This window comes from Macadamia integrifolia, chromosome 10 (genome assembly GCF_013358625.1).
Source record: "Macadamia integrifolia cultivar HAES 741 chromosome 10, SCU_Mint_v3, whole genome shotgun sequence".
NCBI classification, from domain to species: domain Eukaryota; kingdom Viridiplantae; phylum Streptophyta; class Magnoliopsida; order Proteales; family Proteaceae; genus Macadamia; species Macadamia integrifolia.
In genome coordinates this window covers 21,568,426-21,575,794 of record NC_056566.1, presented here as the reverse complement: position 1 = coordinate 21,575,794, position 7,369 = coordinate 21,568,426, and the positions used below count along the sequence as shown (strand labels likewise).

Here is a 7,369-nt window from a genome sequence, read left to right as displayed (position 1 = left end):
GTTTGAGGGTGTTTCCCAATTGGTTTATTGTCCCACATACTGAAGAAAGTGAACATCCTGTCATTTTTTTTCGGTTAAGTGTCTCAGTGCCAATAAACTTGTGGGTCTCAGGTCTGGAGTTGCCTGCTGAAGGAAATGATGGGAGAGAGAATTACTACAAAGTGGAATCTGTCCTTGCTATGTATTCTGGGTGCTTGATCCTGTTGGATTTTTTTTTTTTTTTTTTTTGATAGGTAGGGAGGGAATTTGATGCCACACCAGATCCATGATTTTGTACCTTTTATTTTTTCCCATCTGCTTGGCCTCACTATGTCACACAAGGCTTGTATTTATAATCTTAAATTTGCTGGGTGGAGGGGGGGGGGGGAAAGAGAAGGAATGTATCTCACATGAAGTGCAGAATACGTAGATTATTGTTACTGTTACAAGGGCAATGTAATGAAAGAATAAGTTCTGTTCCCTTGTTATTTTCTTTCTCAAGAGTACATTAAAAGTTTCCTTTTTTTTTCTCTTTCACTTTACTGCACCTCTTATCAAAGGAGGCCTAAATCCTCACCCAACCCGCCTAGGTAATGGATTGATTAATATTAACATGATGTAAGAATAGGGTTTTACTAGGGTTGTATAAAAATCAGATTTAAGAATGAATCAAAGACTACAGACCGAATCCAATTGGATTATTTATTGGATGTTCAAACCTTGTCAAATAAAATAAAGAGAAAAAAGAAAGTTGCCTAGTCACACGGCCTTTGTGCTGTTGGGCTCAAACACAGGCTCACAAAATTAGCACGCCACATCCTGTTAAATAAAAAAAATTACATTCATATTGATGCCTTTGCGCTCGCTCTCATTGGTCCTTGTGCTAAAACAAGGACCATGTCAAAAACCGTCTTTATTGAAAAATGATCCTTCAATTCCTTTTCATCGAAGAACATTTCCTCAAAAAACCGTCTTTATTGAAAAATTGTCCTCTAATATTGGTCTTTCGTTTTTTATTTTTCTAATTATCCATGACAAAGAAGCCTAATTCATATATGTGACAAACTGAAAAATCGATTTAAACTGGATCAAGCCGGTCATGTACACTTATATCAATTTCTTAGATTTTTCAAGGATCCATTTTGAAATATAGTCGAATTTGTTTGAATTGAAATTTGATATGTAAGCACAAGACCTTGGGTATAGAGCAACCCACTGCAAAAAGCTCCCGCAAAGTATTTGCCTCTCCCAAACCCTACAATAGAGGAAACCATGCAAAAAATTGGTCTTTGATCTTAGATTTACCACATGGATGGTTCTTTCATTACCTTGATAAAAGTGTAACAAAAAATAGAAAGGCCCTATTGCTTTCAGAATAGTACATTGGTTTGACCACTGAACCACGTGGGAAAGTGGGAAAGTGGGAAAATGGCAAAAAAGAGACAGTAGACCATATTTGGTTGAAAAGTATACAAACACAGGAAAAATATTAACCTCTTAACATTAATTAACGCCGAAAAGATGATGTTATTATTAGGTCCTTAATGCACACGTGCACACATGGACCTACAATGTCATCCTGATTGACTCATGTTAATGACTCTTACCAAAGTTTTATATTCTAAAAATTAATAAACTCTTATTTGACTCATTCCTTTTAGTTTTACAATTTGAGAATTTTGAACTAGAAATCATATAATTATAGATCCTTTTCTCATGTGGAGATTTGCTGAGATCTCATCATTCATGGGATATTAGATCCCTGAGTAGATGGTGTATTAATTGCTCTTACTTATGATCCGGATATGTACCCTTTTGTCCATGGGATACCATGCGGAGAGGGTAAATCCTCTCCCCATGTAGGGAGTTAGTTGATCTATTGATCGGGACTGCTTTGACCTAACTAAAATTGACCTAGTACAAAGAGAGAGAGAGAGAGAGATGCATCCGATTGGCAACGAATGGGAATGCACCCAAAGTGCTTCTTAACCGTTGATCGGGTCCGCACAAAAGAGGATCTCTTTCCAAGAGAGGGAGGGAACTTGGATCCTCTCCACTGTGCCAGCACATCTATCGCACATCCAATGGCTGATAGCGCCCGGGCATGCACCGCAAATGCTTCCCAATAGTCGGATGCGCACTGGGGAGAGAGAGAGAGGACCTAGATCCTCTCCAGTGCTCTAGCACATCTAGCACACATCTGATGGCTGGTAGCACTCAAGCATACACCTCAAGTGCTTCCTAGCAGCCAGATGTGCATTGGGGGGAGAGAGAGAGAGGACCCAAATCCTCACCAGCTATTGGCACAGAATTCTTCCTTTAGAATGGTTAGCTAACCGTATTAGCGAGTGCGAGGGCATGCCAAAATCCTTTCTGACCGGATTCAATGGTAGATCTTACTTCAATCAAACGACTTAGGATCTCCTCTTGCCCCGATTGCTCCAGGAACTTTGGGGTAATCAAAACCACTAAGGGACAAAGGAATAAACCTCAATGTATTCCTCACCAAATAAGATTTTGAATACAATGCACTAGAGCCAACCGAATCTATGGAAATAGAAATTTGAAATATGACCAACTTCATCTCTAATTCTAACAAATGAAAAGCAAAGGAATAAAAAAGTTGCACTGTTGTTAGATTCTTGTGTAATTCGCTGATCCTTCTCTTGGCTGATCTACTTTCCTTATATAGCTCATGGACTAATCGCTCCACTCTTATGTACACCATCAGCCCACTATCCCCACGAGTTCCAAGTTTCCAATAGGCACATGACATCTATCCCATGGCTTTAGCTTTTGAGACACATGCCCTTAATCATCCTCATGTGTGGGCATCGTGTGGTTTGTGGGCAACGGACTTATGTTACAGCCAACGCACATCTCTTTTTTTGGGCTCAAGATGCTTCTGTCACGTCATGGGGTGCATATTTTCAAATTTAACGCCAACACCGGGACTCTAACTCATCTAGCATACTAACGCATCCGATGGCTGACAGCACTCAGGCACGCACTTTAAGTTCTTTCTAGCCATCGGATGCGCTAGAGAGAGAGAGAGCTTGAACCAATTAAACACTACACCAGATGACAACAATAGTCTTGTTGCATTTGGGTGGATTTGAGAGATGACCACGTCAACTACCTCTCTTTATTTGTTAATGACAAAGGAAGCATGCGTAAGCTCTGTAATATAAAAATGCTTCTTCAATTCCATTATTCATTAAGGAGGGAACTTCAAAATCTTTATTCCAAAAAATCATTGACTTATCAAGATAACTAGCAGAGGATTAGGTTAGCTAGTCTTTTGTTCTTCCTTTCCTAAATCTCTATATTAATAAAAGAAGCCGAATTTTGTTTAAGCTCTAGATCAATAACCCCTCTCAATCCCCTCACAAGATAAGCAAACACCAAAATGGATTCCTCTGAACACCAAAAGAAGATCCATCCATCTTCAACTAATACCTTCCTCCTCATCCTCCATGAACCCTTCCAATGGCTTACTATGCTATGCAAAGAACTGAACACAAGCTTTGTAATTGGAGTAGTCCTAGTCTATGGTTTAAGCCAAGGCTTCTCAGATTACTATTGGAAAGATATCCAAAAGGTCCAACCTTCAGCAGTTCAACTCTTCATTGGACTATGTTACATTCCATGGCTTATGAAAACCATCTGGGGACTCCTCACTGATGTCTTCCCTATCAAAGGGTACCAACGCCGGCCTTATTTAGTCGTCGCCGGCATTATTGTTGTTTCAGCACTTATAGTTGGTGTTACTGCTAAATTGTCTGTTTTAATGGCATTGTTTTGCCTGATCGGAGTTTCTGACGGAGTGGCAATCGCCGACGTGATGATTGATGCTTGTATAGCAAGGAATAGCATAGAGATTCCGGCATTGGCATCAGATATGCAGAGCCTTTGTATGTTCTGTGCTTTTGTTGGTGCTTTAATTTGGCATTCCACAAGTGGTTTCTCTGTTCATCACTTGGGGGCTCAGGTAATTAGGTTTGTTTAATTAGTGTTTGATCATTAATGATTTATGAATTTCAATCTTGTACCAAAAAAAAAAAAATCTCTCCTAAATTTGTGATTTTTTTGTGATTTCTGGAAGGAGTCATTGGGAATTCTAGCAATGCCTGCTGTACTACTGGTGGTGCTGGGTTTCTTCATCTATGAATCTAGAAGCAATAGCCCTTGTGAGAAGAAGGCATTTTGACCACTTTGTTGAGTTTGCTTCTTTAAAAGTTCGAGCTTTTAGGTGAAATGGTAACAAACATGGCCTTCATGTTTGTCTTCTTTTATTCCCTCAAAAATCGGAAGGGCAAAATAGGTTTTACCGACCAAAAACAAAAAAGAAGCTAACTAATTGTGTGGCTCCTGAATTAGTACGTGCCAATTAAGGGGCACACAGGAGCATCGACAGGGGCAGGGGCATCATTTTCCCCCTGTGTCTAGGCATACGGATCGTACCACAACCAATAGGGCTCTTTTCCTAGAGATCATTCAAATAGTATCCCCAGACCTCACGCATTCAAGAGCATCATGCACTAGGTATGTCATTCAAACAGTTTTTGATGGATTTGAGGTCAATGCCTTGGAGAAAGAAATTTTAATTGAAATATTAGGCGATGAGTGTGTTCCATCATTTTCAATGCAACAAATATCTTAAAGAACTTTTTCACTAGAAAAAAATTGCCTTAGAGATTTCTAAAAGATTGAAATAATAAGGTGAAAAGAATGCTTCATATCACGTGAAACACAGGGGGGATGAAATAACATGTACAAACCAAATAATTTTATATAATGTTAGCCTATATTTTGTTCTAAAAATTTTTAAAGCTCATGATTTTAATTAGTTGATCACATGTACAAACCTAATAATTTTAAATAAAATAATAAAGAGGGCAATATGAATTATAAGTTTTAACTTGGCATTAAATAATTTGCGTATGTTAATAGTTTAACTCTATATTTTGTGATTTTATATCATGAATACTAGTAATCATTTATTGGGATCTTTTTTATGCATTTATAATAGAATTTAACAATGTAATTCAAATATCTGTAATTTGACCCTTTTTTTTTTTTTTAATGAAAATCTGCAATTTGACTTTGTGACATGCATGATATGTTAAAGTTGATTTATTCATCAATTGTAATTGTTTTTAAATATCCAATTGGATTTAGTTGTATTATTTGTTCATTTTGATGAATCTGATGGAGAAGATATGATTCAACTAAATTAGATTATAAAACTATGGGCTTTCATTTTCAAAAGTTTTCTTGGTTTTTTGGCACATCAAGAACCCTTGAATGTGTAAACTCTCCAATGTCAAAGAAGATTTTTCCCATTCTAAGTGGTGCATTGTCAAAGAAAAATTTTCCTATAAATTCTTTTTTTTTTTTTTTCACATTCATTAGTGGTTGTTATTTACCGTTCACAAACACCACAAATATTCAAATGATTGAATTTAGTGTTCTCACATAAGGGGCGCAACTAAAAACTGGTCATGTTCCCTAGACCCTTCAATGGGGCAGTGCACATAAATATCCATCAGAGAGCACACAGGGGGAGATGGTCATCTAACGGGACTAGTGAGAGGGCATAGGGAACAAGACCAGTCAGCATTTTTTTCTCAATTTTATTATAGGGAAATAAACACTCCTTAGCCATGTGACCCTACACCCAAACATAGAGGGTGACGAAATGACACTCCCACTCCTGTTGATGCCCATATACGCCCCCTCATTGGCCCTCGCAATAGCATAGGGGCCACAAGACAAGGGGGCATTCATTTTCCCTTTATAATTTTGTATAGATTCTGAAGGATGTCAATTTAGTATCGATACCAAAACCGACCATTTAAAACTGTACCAAACTTAATCAAAGAAAATTCAGTACGATTTTCGTATTAAAAAAAAAATATATCTTTCTCAGTTTGATATATTATCTGTTTTATAGACAAAACCATTCAATATACCGAACTGTACCGATTTACTTGATTTTATTCGAATACCAAATTACCAACTACATATATGACATATCCCATAAAAGGCGAAAGGGGTCAAATATCAAATATAAACTATACCAAAACCGTATTTATACCAAATAGAAACCATATTCTTGGTACGGTATTGATATTGAAAATTTAGAATGTTCTTGGTATGTTACGGTACTGTTTTGGGCTTTCGGTTAAACCCATGTAGGGTTGGTTGTGTTTGTGTCTTGCAGGCATCAGAGAAAGTAGGGAGAGCAATGACTGATATAAGTACAGCCATGAAATGCCCTCAAGTGTGGAAGCCTACTCTTTATATGTAACTCTCTTTGGCCCTCAGTATCAGCACTACCGAAGGACAGTTCTATTGGTTTACCCACCCAACAGCTGGCCCTCATTTCTCTCAGGTCTTTCTTTCTTTCTCTACATCCAAACACAAGCATAAATGTTGACAGTAATAGTACCTAACATAGAGTTGAAACACTCAGATTTTACTTGATTGATGCAGGAGTTTGTTGGAATGATATATGCAATTGGTGCAATGGCCTCTATTGTAGGTGTCTTAATCTACCACAAGCTTCTGAAAGACTATCCCTTCAGAAATCTGCTTTTCTCTGCCCAACTTCTCTATGGCATCTCCGGCATCCTCGACCTCATCTTCGTCCTCTGGTGGAATCTAAAACTAGGGATCCCTGACTACTTCTTTGTAGTCACAGAGGAATGTGTATCTAGAATCATAACAAGGATAAGATGGATGCCGATGATGGTGCTTAGCACCAGGCTTTGCCCTGTAGGCATTGAAGGGACGTTCTTTGCCCTCTTGATGTGCATCGACAGTCTTGGTACCCTCTCATCCAAGTGGGGTGGTGGCCAGGTTCTTCATGTATTGCATGTAACAAGGACAGATTTCACAAACCTCTGGCTGGCACTTCTCATTAGGAACTTATTGAGAATTGCAACATTGGGTTTGACATTTCTCATTCCTAAAGGTCATCATCAATCAGATATTTTGATTCCATCAGACATGCTGAGAAACAAAACAGCTACAAGTACAGAAGAGGAAGGCTTGCAACTTATATCCATAGATGAAAAACTTGAAGCTTAGTAGATGCTTATTCATTACAAGATATAGAGCTAACAAACATCACCAGCCACATCTGTGAATTTTTTATCAAGCATTCCACCCAGATGTCCAGAAATTATTATTAGAATTTAACCATCTGATTTGTAACATTAATTCCGATTTTTTTTTTTTTCCATTTAATATCTTATCAAATAGATACAATGAGAGCAGTATCATCTTCACATGAGACATGCATCTACATAAAGGCATAACCAGATATGATCCAAACATACATACCTATACAGTCAGGTTTTAATCCAAGATCCTTCTGTTTCCT

General features: G+C 37.8%; 1 pseudogene; it reads left to right on the top strand.

Annotated features, from left to right (window-relative positions):
* Positions 1 to 3,388: 3,388 nt before the first annotated feature.
* LOC122092276 lies at positions 3,389 to 7,074 on the top strand (annotated as a pseudogene).
* Positions 7,075 to 7,369: the final 295 nt, after the last annotated feature.